This window comes from Pteropus alecto, unplaced genomic scaffold (assembly GCF_000325575.1).
Source record: "Pteropus alecto unplaced genomic scaffold, ASM32557v1 scaffold3, whole genome shotgun sequence".
NCBI classification, from domain to species: domain Eukaryota; kingdom Metazoa; phylum Chordata; class Mammalia; order Chiroptera; family Pteropodidae; genus Pteropus; species Pteropus alecto.
Window position 1 is genome coordinate 57,595,325 of NW_006442484.1, and position 13,888 is coordinate 57,609,212.

A 13,888-nucleotide genomic window follows, 5' to 3' on the forward strand; every position below is an offset into this window, starting at 1 on the left:
ACCATAATGAGATATCATCTCATCTGTGAGGATGGCTATTAACAACAGAGAGACTTGAGAGAGAGAGAGAGAACAGTTGTGGGTAAAGATGTAGAGAAATTGAAATTGATTGGAACCCTTATAATTTAGTTTTGAGAACTTTAAAGATAACATATACAAACTATAATGCTTACATGCCTGTTAAAAGAATGATAAATAGACATAAAATCCTGAAAATGGAATATTTAAAGAGCTATAACATTGTATATCTTTCTATTTATTCATTTTCTTTAATTTCTCTCAATGTTTTGTATTTGTAAATGTACAGTACAGGTCTTACACATCTTTTGTCAGATTTAAGCCTAATTATTTTATTATATATGGTATTTATTTATTTATTTTTAGGCAAAGCAACCCTTGATTGGCCTCACAGATTGCAAGGACCTTGTCAGTTTACAATCCTTTATTTTTTATTTTTTATGCCTACAGCATCTGGTCTTCCTAGGTGGTCTCCCATCCAAGTACTAACCAGGCCCGACCATACTTATCTTCTGAGATCAGATGGGATCGGGCTTGTTCAGGGTGACATAGCCGTAGAAATAAATGGTATTTTTTAAATTCCATTTTCTGATTTCACATTCCTATTATATAGAAATACAATTGATTTTGTGTATTGATCTTGATTCTTATAAGCAAATATACCCAAGCAATATTTTTCCAAGAGAAATGCAAACTTATAGCCATACAAAGACTTTTACATGAACGTTTACAAGTTTTTATTCGTAATGACCCCAAACTGGATACAACCTAAATGTCTAGCAGCAGATAAGTTGATAACCAATTTGTAATAAATACAAACACTGAACTATTAAGCAGCAATAAAGACCTATGAACCATTGTTACACTAAAAATACATGGACAAATATCAAAATGTTTATGCTGCATGAAAAAAGTCAGACGAAAAGGAACATATGCTTGATTCTATTTTCATAAAATATTAGAAAATGCAAACTAACTTATAATGATTTAAAGCAATCCAGTGGTTGCCTGGGGACTGGGATGGAAGGAGAGGTGAATAAGAGAGATTACAAAAGACCATGAGGGAACTTTTATGGTAATGGATATGTTCAATATTTTGATTGTAATGATGACATACATATGCAAAACTTCACAAATGGGACGAGTTAAATGTGTGAGGTCTATTGTATGGCACTTATACAGCTAAAAGAAGCTGCTAAGTTTCTAAAAACGTCTCAAAATATCAGGGCTGTGAAATGTCAGAATCTAATAGCTGGCCTAAGTAAAAAAAGAAAGCATCATTAAGTTCTTGGCTACTTCTCTACTCAGTCATGAATTTTTTGAGCAAATGAAAATTTATATAATAATTATAAAATTTGTAATCTCAGTATAGCTTTATTTGTTTAGGAGACAATCATGTTAATTACCTCATTCTGATCTCTTTTTCATGTTAGTGAAGTACTGAAATAAAATACCACACCCAAAAAATCAGGATAGCTCAGAGAAAGCAGAGCTCCAATTCATTTTTTCATTGTTTTGGACAAATACTTATTGCCTTATTCAAGGTAAGTGTTGCTGGAGCAAAGTTTTTTTTAACAATATATATATTATGGGAATGCCCATAATATAAATACCCTGATGTTATATAAATACAACGTAATATAAATACAACGTAATATAAATACAACAAACAATATTAGCCATTTTCATTTCAAACTTAAAAATAAAGCCAAAATATATTTGTATGATAACCCTAGTTATTTCTGTTCCTTAATTTCTGAGAGTACCATTGATATGCCAAATTTTCTATGAGGTTATTGGTAGAAATATAGACTTAAAAAAATATTCAGGTGTATTTAGAAAATGATTAGCTAAATATATATAAATGTGCAGTAGTGAACAATAACAAAGTAAGGAAGGACATATTTAGAAATGTATATTGTACTTTCCTAGCATGTTTCTTGAATCTTTTTACAACCAATACTTCAAGATACTTTAGTTTTCTATTGCAAATGATAATCATTATTGGACTGATAAAAATTTTATTCTTAAAATGTGCTTTATAAAAAAATAAAAAATAAAAACATTAACGTGTGCTTTATTATTGTTTTGCAGAAGATTCCTCCTTTATGAATAGAAGGTTTTTATTGTACTCAGTATAACTTAATGAAAAGTCGAATAAAATTTATTCTTTAGGCATTTCGTTTCTAGTTTAAATGTTTCTTTCATGGGTAGATATAAGTTTTTTTGTTGAGAATAATGATTAATCATAGAGGATTTTTCATAGAGTTCACAGAGTGAATTTTAAATACTTAGGCAAGATGAATGTGGGGACACTGTCACAGCCATAAATCGTTGAGTATGCTGACAAGTACTTAAGAAACTAACAAAATTCTGCTTAATTCCCATAATTATAAAGATATAAAAATTCATCTGACTAAGCATGCAATAAGGGGCATTTTGACTTTTATTACTGGTTCAATTCCAATTCAAGTTAATAATGATTAAGAGTTTTAATATTCATGAGAAATGGAATTTTTTAACATAGTAACCTTATTGAACATTTTTCACCTCTAGATCTCAATTTAAGGAAGCTTGAAATCATTTGAACATCAAAATTTTTTTCCTCTTGCTCAGAGTCTAAGCCTTAAATTAAATTATCAAGGAATGACTTAATAAATTTCTGAATAAATGTCCTATGGAGAGATGTCTTTTAGTTAATTTTCATGTAAAACACACTTACTTTATAAATAATCATTATTCTGACAGAGCATACATTTAATTAAATAAATGACATCGAACAATTAGTGTTAAATTGATTTTTGAGATCATTCAACTTTATTTTCCTCTGAAATAAAAAAAAAAATAGAGAAGTCAGGGCTTGACTGCTCGTAGGATATTGGCATTTTTGAATTTGAAAGATTACACAGAACTGAAGATTTTTAACAGATATAAAATACTAAAAATATTTTGTTACATTTTCAACAGTATGTAATAAATACTTCTCATTTGAAATATCCATATCATTAATATTTTATAATAATTGTAATTTTAACATAGACTTTTTAATATAACCTATGGTAGATCTTTTTGGTGAAAGGATAATAGAGTGTAGCTTTTGAAACTAAGTATACTATGCAAATATTAATTATACCATAATACTGATAATTGATAACACATATATTTCCTTAAGTGTCCCTGACTTAAACACTTGGGAAGAGTCAATAAATTTGTTCTCTGTCATATTCATTGGAAGTGGATATCACAGTCACTATGTACTAGGTATTGTGTAATTTGCCTTAACGTTTTTCCTCATTTTATCATCATAACAACCCAATGGGAAAGATTTTATAATGTCCAATTTATAATTATGGAAACTGAGGAATAAGTAGTCAATTATTTTGCTAATATTCCAATGTTTTTGATTCACCCCCAGTTCTACTTTGTCTCCAAAACCTCTATTCTCCCATTTTTTTCTTATCTTTCTGGAGATAAAAACTAAAAAAAAAAAAAAAAAAAGAATTCCTTGTTCTAGGAACTTATACTAACGTAGCTGATCCAGATAAGCCAATATGATATGAAAAAAAGGAAAGTTTAATATATTGTAAGCTAGTGTTTAAGAGAGATGTCTGATGGAATAGCACAGATGAGGGTAGTTATCTCAGAAATTGTTGGAGGATTAGAAAGCAAACATGGAAGGTTCCTTAATGACTTCCTGAAGAATGAGGGAGCATTATCCACTTTAAAATAACAAAAAAGATATGAAATATCAGGGAAACAATAGGTGTGATGGCTCATAGAAAGGATTAAATAAGACTCCTGGATTCTTGCTAATAGGTCAAGAAAAAAAAAACAAAACATTGTACTGTAAGGACAGTGTCAAGAGCGTAGTTTGGAGAGATAGTCAGGAAACATGAAGAAGGGTTTGATGGACCATGGTAAGGAGGTTTGACTTCATCTTTTAAGCCCTGGTAGGAAAAATGAAAAATTTAAACCAAATGTGCATGGAGATTGTGACATGGGGGAGGGACACAGAAAGTTATCCTATTATATTTGTAAACTAATTATTCTGGAGGCGATGTAGTGGATGGATGGAGATGACCAAACTACAGATGAAGAAGACAGCTGGTTCACTCCTATGTACAGACCTCTGATGGCAACTTTTATTTTACTTAATGTAAGCTATCCGACGATAATGTAGAGATAGCAGAGTATGAATGAAACTATTATTGGTTGACAAGATACTGCAGTTAATATTCTTTTTTTCTTAAATTGCCTTAATTTAACTCACATTCTTCTCTCAACAATTATTTATTGAATTCTTACATGTGTCAGGCAAACTTGCTGGGCTTAACCAAGACAGACTTAGTTTCTCTCCGCTTGACTAAAATTTAGACAGGCTTTTTTTTTTTTTCCAGACTCTAGGCCCCTACCTACTTTTTCTTAAAGTATTTGCTTTAGAAAATTTAAAAATACTTTCTCTGCCCTTTTGAAATGTATGTAAATCTTCTCCCAGTCTCTTGTCAGTTTTACCACCGAGGAAATATCTTTCTCAAAGAGCTGTGAATTGTCTCTTTGAAATGTAATCATTGACAATGATAGAGTCCATATCTCTGTATTTATGGGAGGGTAGGAGTTTAACTTTGGAGGGAACTTCTTACTCCAAGTTGTAAAACTACCTCCAGTCACAGACTTGATCTATGCCCTCTTACCTATTGTTGGCAATAGTATCTGAATAAAATTGACCTCTTTTGCTCATCTTGTCCAATGTGATTTTTTAAAAAAAACCCTCACAGTATAACAATAAAATACACACACATACACACACACACACACACACCCCCCACAGATATGTATCTATCTCTATCTCTATCTCTATGTCTATCTCTACCTCTATATCTATCTATATCTATATGAAGTGAGAGAGGACAATGGATTAAGAGCATGTATAGAGGTGTTATTTTAAGTATTGGACAATCAGCTTAAAGTTAAGCCATAAGAACAAGTGGTCATGAGATGAGTGTTTAAAAATAAATAAAGATTGTCAGATTGTCTTTTCTATGGATTGTAGATTCCAATTGAGTTGAAGTATTGATAGAATTGAGATCTTAGAAGGAGTTTGCTGGAAAAACAAAAAACAAAAAAACAAAAAAACCAGAAGCTGGTGGTCAAAAAATAACTATGAAATTTAAATTGTGGAAACATAGCACTTATTGTTAATGATATGGTGTAGGCTATCACCATATGGGCAAACAGGAGAGGTAACATAGAAGACACAATCAGTTGAGGGAAAGAATTCAAGGAACTAGAAGGCCAGTGTGTTGAAGAAACTCCTTGCATATGTTTAACATTTATGGAGCACATTCTAAAGGATGGTAATATTGGAGAAGCATTTTAGACACTGTGCCCTCGAACTTAAGTCAGGGCTCTGAAGAGCAAAAGAAATGCATGGGCTTGAGGGTGAGGATAAGTAGAAAGATGGCTATAGGGAAGAATACAAAAGACTCAATGGTATCTGTAACCATTTTGCCAATGGCCAGCCTGAAAAAAAAATGTTATGGGTGTGAGATTTTGCCCTATTTGCAAGATAATGTGTTATAATGTGTCACCATTTCATGGATGCTGAGAGAGAATATAATACTCCTGGCTCAGAGGCTACAATTTTTTATCTATAGTAATAGCAGTAGCCAGTGTATTAGCATTTAGAGGCCCGCCCTAAAGCCATGATTCCCCCAAGATATGCTAAAGGGAGCAAAGTGAGAGCTGCATATGTAATAGTTGCATTACAGGAGAAGATCTGGGAAGCTAGTGAACCCGATTTTCTCTATTGAGAAGTAAACTTGCCAATCCTTTGTTTCTGAGGGAAGCACCCTCCCTATCTTTCAAGGCAGTTTGCCATACAAATATATTTGAAAAGTAGTCCAGAACAAACCTAGGCAGTGCCTCACTCAAAAAATTTGGAGAGATGTGACTCACAAAAAAATATCTTGCAACAGCAGCTATGCCAAGTAATAAATTTAACTCTTTTAAATCACCATATATTATTGATATTTCTGTGGACAAATAGATACATTGATTTAAAATAGAATGTACTTATTAATATAAAAATGAAATCATTTAAAAGGACCAAATGAAGTTGCGATTAGTTTTTATAATTTTTAAAATATTATTTTAAATCCTGTATTGTAAATATAATATAAATATAAAATAATAATACAAAAATATTATTTTTAATGCTGTAAAATTGAACTTAAAACATTATCTGTAATTAATATTTTTATGGTCTGACTGCTCTTTACTGTTTTTAACAAAACATACAACACAACAATTAATGCAGACCTTACCCATTTTCCACAGTCTTATAAAAAGCATTTAAGTTCATTATTTTTTCTTAATTTTGTCATCAGATTTGACACCTCATTGTTAAGCGTCTAAGATTCGAAATTTTCACAACTGTCTTTGTAGATGTTATATTTTCAGTACGGACTGGAGAATTTTAATAGTTATTACTGTACTTATACAACAAGAACTAAACAATTAAAAACACCACATGTGAAATTAAACAAAAAGTGAGTAAGAGATTTAGAAACAAACACTCTTAAGGGAGAGAGTCAATTCCTTAAACACGTTTGAGAAAGTGACACAGTTTTAACGAGGAACACACTGTGGTGCAGGGAACACTGGCACTCCATCTAACACTACCGAAAAGACAAAGCACAGCATTGTATGACCTGATGTCTTCATAGCTGGGAAGCAGTGGTAAAAAGAATCTTGCACTTTATACTGAATGGGAGTGGTGTTCTTTACTTAACATCTGATTTCTTTCACTGAGCAGTGGGTCAATTGTTCCAATCAAGTACAACATATCCCACTGCTGGTAGCAACTTCTGAAATATCTTATTATGATAATGCTATATTTAGACATCACCTTGCAAACAGAAGGGTCTCAAGGCATTTTGAAAAACTTTGACAACCAATTTACAATATACACATTATAGGAATGACATTGCTTGCTTCTGGTATGCAGACATCTCTTAGATGAAACATGACAAGTGATTAACAGAGTACAGTGACGTTGCACAAGTGGCAAAGAATTCTCCACTTAGTGGGAGCTGGGAAGGAGAGCTCTTTAGATCAACAGAATACATATTAACCATTAATGGTTGGCCAAGGCACCTGGATTAACATTCTCACCTTTGAAAAGGTCCATGATTTTAATAAGCATAAAAAGATTTGAGTTCATAAAAAAGACCCTGCATAGAACATTGTTACCAAATAAATAAGAGAAATACCACTTTGTCAAGCCACTAAAATATGGAGGCATAGGTTTAAATGTAAATGTCTACTTTCCTAGTTTTCAAACACTGAAAAGATCCCTTTTTTGATGTGTATTTACGAGTGCTCTTTTTTACGAACAATAAAATTCAAGTCAATGAATATTTTAGGGCATCTACAAAGTGACAGGCACTGTAGAAGATACTAGAAATATAAACATGAGTAAGGCATGGACTCTGAGGTTGAGAAATTCATCTCACCTCTGTACATTATAGGAGGTTTATAGTTTCAGGGTTTCCAGGTGAGATGTTAGAAAGATTTGAAGGAAACATTCCTTTAAAAAAAACATTTTATTATAAAATATTAGTATGCTTATTTTCAGAATAAAAGTTAGTTTTCATACTAATTGTAAATATTTCTTAACATTTACCAGAAATTACATTTATTATTCAATAAAAAGGAAAGTTTTGAACCCAGGGGAAGAAGAAAGGATCTTTTGGAATTCATTTTTCTGCCTCTTTCTACTACCCACAAACCAACCGGTGTACTGTATAAATGGGTACTTTTACATCTTTAAGCCACTTGCCTTTGTTTGAAATGTTTGAGATGAGATACCAAAGATGAACAGAAAGTTAACGTTTGTGTGATTGTAAGTATGCAAACAGAATCAATCTTTAATTCTCAGAACCTATTAATCTGTTAGCTTATATGGCAAGGAGATTTTGTAAATGTGAATAAATTAAGGATCTCAAAATGGGGAAATTATCCTGGATTATCTGGGTGGGCCTAATGTAATCACAATGGTCCTTAGAAGAGGGAGGTGAGAGAGGCAGAGTCAGAGAAGGTGGTGTGATATGTGACAAAAGATGTAGAGTTTGAAGTGATGTAGCCATAGACCAAGGCATGTTAGTAGACCATAGAAGATAGAAAAGGTGAAAGAAAATCCAAAGGGAAAGTTAACCCGGCCAACACTAAGATTCTAGGACTGCTGATTTCCAGAAGTATAAGATCATACATATGTCTTGCTTTAACCAGCGAAATTTTGAGCACTTTATAATAGCAATGATAGGAAATTAATACAGCCAACAAAGGATATAAAGGACACTCTAGTTAAGTCTTCTTTATTCTTTATTCTGTAAAATCATTTAATGTGATCGATCACTTCTATTTTTTTTTTAAATGAGGCTATAGCTGTTGCCCAGAACAATATTTATTATACTAGGTTAGTTACTAAAGAAAAATATTTGTTTTTAGATGAACAGAGAACTGGCCTTATGTTGCATGTAGGCATGTGATTATTTTACACACACTCATCCCATGAGTGGTATTCATCTATCCAAACCCATCATGAAAAATTGTCCTGATAGTTTAGGACTTAAACGCTTTTCAAGATTATACCTCTCTCCCATCTTCCTCTTGAAAAATCCAGGTAGTATAAAATAAAGTAGCTGCCAAACTGCTGGAATAGTCGAGCTCAAAGTCATAGTCAATTAAAATAAGACTCAGATGGGAAGAATTATCACAGAACTGGGTTAAAGAGACAACTTTAAAGGCAATAACTCCACTTTTTCTTAGCTTAGCAATATTAATATTCTACAGTTGAACATTAACATGCCAAAGTGGTCTAAAAGATTAATGAGCAACTTTAAGGAACTCTTACTGATAAAAAGCGATCTCTCATGTTTCCTTTCGTCCTTTTTCTGTGGTTTTTCACATCACACCTCTGAGATGCTCAGATGAGGATGGGTATACCCTTGGCCAGATTTTTTCAGTTGTAGGTCCTTTGTTTTTTGGAAATACCTGATAAAGGTGAAATAAAGAATACAATTTAGCACCTGCAACAGTTATTCCATTGATTTTCTTTTTTCACATTCCTTTTGAATAATGAAATACTTGAAGAAAATAGACCAATTTTGTTCTCTGGAAAATTCAATGAATGAGTCTCTATATTACTGAGTGTTTAATTTAATAATCTCAAATTCTGAATTAAAGCTCTCCAAAACTTTAAAAATTCTTATGAAATCTGGTAGTCATTTTCAAACCTTGTAATATGAAAGGTCAAATCTGATGATTAGATTAGTATCAGTGTCTTATCAGTTATATATTTAATATTATTTTATGTGCTAGAGATGGCAAAGGGAGGTGAGTAGCACTGAAGGAATCCAAAAGTAGAGATGGAAGCTTGCAAAAGAAGGCAGTGGTGAAATTCAGATAGGACAAGTGACTTTAGATGAACAATACTATTATTATGTGGCCCGGTTAAATCAGTGACAATATTGGAAGAGATAGAGAAGCCAATACAGTATAACTCCTTTTGTTTTTACTTTTCACAAATCCCATCTATTTCTATAATTACTGAAAAGACCAGTCTTACCATTTTCAATCATTTATTGGCTTCAAAAATCCCTTACATGGATAGTTTCTTCTTCTTCTTCTTTTTTTTTAAGAACAATATTTCCTCCTGTGTAATTCTCTTCTCCCAGTGCCTTAAATTTTTCAGATTTGAAAGAACCATAGGTTGCTTAAAGGCAATACTCTATTTTGAGTAAAGGCAAGAGATTAAATTAAAGGAACTGCTAGATTTTTCTCACGAGCTAGTCCGTGAAGAAGGTCCTACAACTACACACTCATTCATCTCTCTTTACCCAGCTGCCGTTCCTATTTTCTTCCTCCTTTGTCTCTGTCTTTTCCTTCTTCTCTTAGGCTAGGAATAAAAGTTGTTGAAAAATTTCACATCCTTCCAGATCTGATTGGAGACATGAGCAATGAGCTGGAGTGATAATAGATTCTTAATCTTTCTTCCCATGAGGCAAAGGTGCCAAGAAAGCTGAATTGTAAAGGAAAGAAAATTCTAGATGAAAATACTACTTTGTAATCATTTTATGAATCTTGTCAGTTTTTCTTCTGCTTTATATTTCTCACAAACCTATATCACACATAAAACTGCATTTTGTTCTAAAATATTCTTCAGGAACTAAAGAATTACTCAAGTAAAGGAGAAGATTTGGTTTCTACTTAGCTTTGATACTAATTGCTGTGTATTCATGGGAAAATAATAGTTTCTAGTAAATGGAAGTCAAGGTTAGTGGTAGTAATCAGTGTCCACCAGGATCCAATTGTTTGACTAATACTAAAATCTAAGATACAGCTGTTTGAATAATACAACCATTCCTGTTTTTAAAATCATTTCATTATTTTATTTTTAAAGTGACTCCAGTATGTGGGAATGGAGGATGAGATTATATGCAGAAATGTATGATACGCATATGTATAATATACAATCTTCTTTAAGAAAGCTTGGAAGAAAAGCTCATGGAAATAGTCTTAAAACAATAAAAAGTGTTTTAAAAACACTTAAAAAACTGCTTTTATCTGAGAATCGCATTAGAATACTTTAAGTTCTGTTTCTATTCCTCTATCTCTTACTAGTTTATTAGAACTCTGTCTTGAAGATTCTCTTCTCTCAATTCTCCTAAATTGCTTCTCCGCAAATTTCCCTTTGGCTCTCTCTATGCTCCCCTCAACCTGTTTTTATTTTTTCCTCAAATATTTATTTTTCTCTTCACTAAGTTATCTGTTCTCAAATATAAATCTCTCCAGCTTTTCCACCAACTTTATACCTTCATCTACTACATAATAAAACCCAAGACCTAGTAATCTAACACCGTATCTTAGAGGGTAATAAGATGAAGAGAAAGGTCCGGAAGATATCAAGGAATTTTCCTTAGTGGGCAGTGAAGGAGATGCCATAGTCACTTATGTGCTAATTTCTTTCCTTCCTTTTTCCCTTCTTTCCTTTCTTTATGTATACATTGCTACCCAGCCTTCTTTCTGCCATTATAACACTTATTATATTTTTAAGTTTTAAAGCAAATTATACTTCCTTTCATAAGTTATATCTGATTAAATCATTCACAATTCTTAGTATGTGTCTATCTATCCATCTAATTTGTCATCCACTTACCTACCTACTATGTACCAGTATTTTTAATTCTTAGGTTCTTGCTTCTTACCTAGAGTATAAATTATTTGAGAATAAGGCCATGCCTTTTATTTTTTATGCCCTAGGGTATCTATGTTATTCAGTGTAAGGCATATATAGTAGTTAATGGTTTGTGAGACCATGTGTAAGGTATTCATCAAAGGACTGGAGATTTGCAATCTTTGCCTACTCTTAGCTAATTATATTCTCATAAATATCAGCCTTAAATTACAGCTCTCCATTGATATTTAAATAAAACTGATGCTTTCTCTGTTCTCTAATAAATTTAAGTTACAGATGTATGTTCTAAACTAGTTAATTGGGTGAGTTTATAACTGGGACTGAAAGAAGTGAGACATTGGTGATGACAAAAACTATGGCAAATACTGGTGTTAAAAAAGAAGGAAAGAGGATGTGTGAGAGACACACAGAGAGGATGTGACTGTGATACGCCACGGCTCTGTTCACAAGCAGTTTTGGAGTGGTCTCCATTATCTCTGCCTTCCCATATTTTTAAAGACAACTGATTCAAAATCAGAAAGTGTGTTGAGATAAATCTTTTTTTTTTTTTTTTTTTGGAAACAAAGCTACAGTTGATTCCACCTGCACAACTGACAGGACTGTCCAATTTGTCCCTTCCTCATACTCTAAATTCGAACCAGAGGGAAGGACAGACAAAAATTTTCAATGTTTCTTGGATGACAAACATGGATTCCTGAATTTTAAAAGAATTTGAGACAGAAAAACTTTGAGTAATGAAAAGAAAATATAAATATTTGTGAGTTCAATTTTAGGGCTCAATTAGGTAGTTGCTTTGTGCCTTTGGAAACCCATGAGCTACTAATACTTTTTCTTTTATGTTGTGTTAAGTGTAATATATCACATCTCTGTGCTTTGCCTTTAGTAAAATTGTCTATCATATCATTTCCACGTGTTGCTTATTAAATCTTAGTAGAAGTATAGTGCTTACCAATTAATTTAGTTGAATAAAATGAATATCAGTTCTTTTACATAAATGTTATTGTTGATAATAACTTCAGATTTATCCACAGTTATATAGTTGGCTCAAATACAACTGAATGACATGGCTAAAGAGGATGGCTCTAATTTTAGCTAATTAACAACGAAAGCAAAAGCTTTGAGGAAAATACATTTGAAGTATAGCATGAACTTCACAGTTACAAAGTACTTTTAAAAAGATGTTGCTATATCGTTTTCTTAATTTCACTCTTTAAAGTTAGCATTTTCATTCAAAATATTTCTGAATACATACCTTGTCTATATAGTATAAATACATTAATCTCAAAGATAATACCTTTAACAAGATTTCTCTTGTATCTAATCCTGAATTAAAGTTTGGAAAATCCTTTTGCCAGTTCAATTGTAATGGGTTATAATAGGATATCAATAGGTACAAAAGCAAATAAGCATATATAAATATCAGCTAAAACTAGACCTTGAATAGCTAGAGGGACTTCAATATCAGTTATCTGAAAGAGATGCATAATACCAGAGGAAGAAAAAGTTACAGATGTACAGTCAAACTGTCACACGGCAATGAAGCCTGTTTTAAATCTGAACAGTATTATTTACCATCTCCTATTCTGAAAAATGTCTTCTCTCATCCTTCATATTCCCAAAGTATATATCTTCTTGTAATCTTCTGTAGCACCACTGGAATCTCCACCTGGTTTTTTAATTTGGATCTTTTTTTAAAACTACCATTGTCACCTAGAGTTGTAATCTGTCCTTTTCATCTTGTGCCCTTCTAAACTATGGTTATAATGTCAGGATTTGATAACTGTGGGTCAAGTATCTAAGAAAGAAATTATAGGAAGGAAGTTTCAGGATGAAATGGCTAGAGTAAGGGATTCTAGGTTTATTGATATGTTGTAAAATAACTCGAGTGCAGATATATTAATAAATGTGAAATTATGGAATTTTAATATAATAAAACACCCATTTTAAGTATAATGAGAAAATAGTTTTGTAGCTTACATGTACAGTAACACAAATTATAAAGGGATAATGTAAAAGTAATAATATCAGTTTTTGCTTTGCTATTGTCTACTTGGTATTTGCTTTACACACATAGTCTCATTTAATCTTCACAATTAAATAATTATTTAAAAGTAAATACATTTAATGAAATAAACAAAAAAATACATTTAAATAAACATTTAAAAAATGTAAATCCATTTAAAATCTGTATTATCATAAATAAATGCTCACAAGGAAAGGGAGATTGGAATTGTGTTCCTGGTGTAGAATATTTTATATAAATTCCAAGAGGGTAAAAAGCAATTCTCACTGAAGAAAAAATTAATAAAATGTTGCGTGAATATATAAACCGTGGATTGTGTAAAGCATGCATTCTCAATGAGAATGATATTGCCCCAAGAGAACAAAATTGGTTTGGATGGGGAAAGAGAAGGTATGCAAAAAATCTTAGATGTTACAGTGGTTTGTGGTCCTCCAAAGCTCAACCATATTTGACAAGATCTTCTTTCTTAATATTTAATTTCTCTTATTAGATATATATTACATTAAGTTTAAAACAAATTAAAATAAATTTTCTTATTAGGAGCATGAAAATAAAAATAAGTTGAAAAACAGTGATTAAAAGGTATAAAA

The 13,888-nt window shown here is 31.8% G+C and overlaps 1 pseudogene; it reads right to left on the bottom strand.

Annotated features, from left to right (window-relative positions):
• Positions 1 to 459: 459 nt before the first annotated feature.
• Positions 460 to 578, bottom strand: LOC112470625 (annotated as a pseudogene).
• Between the last annotated feature and the right edge of the window lie 13,310 nt (positions 579 to 13,888).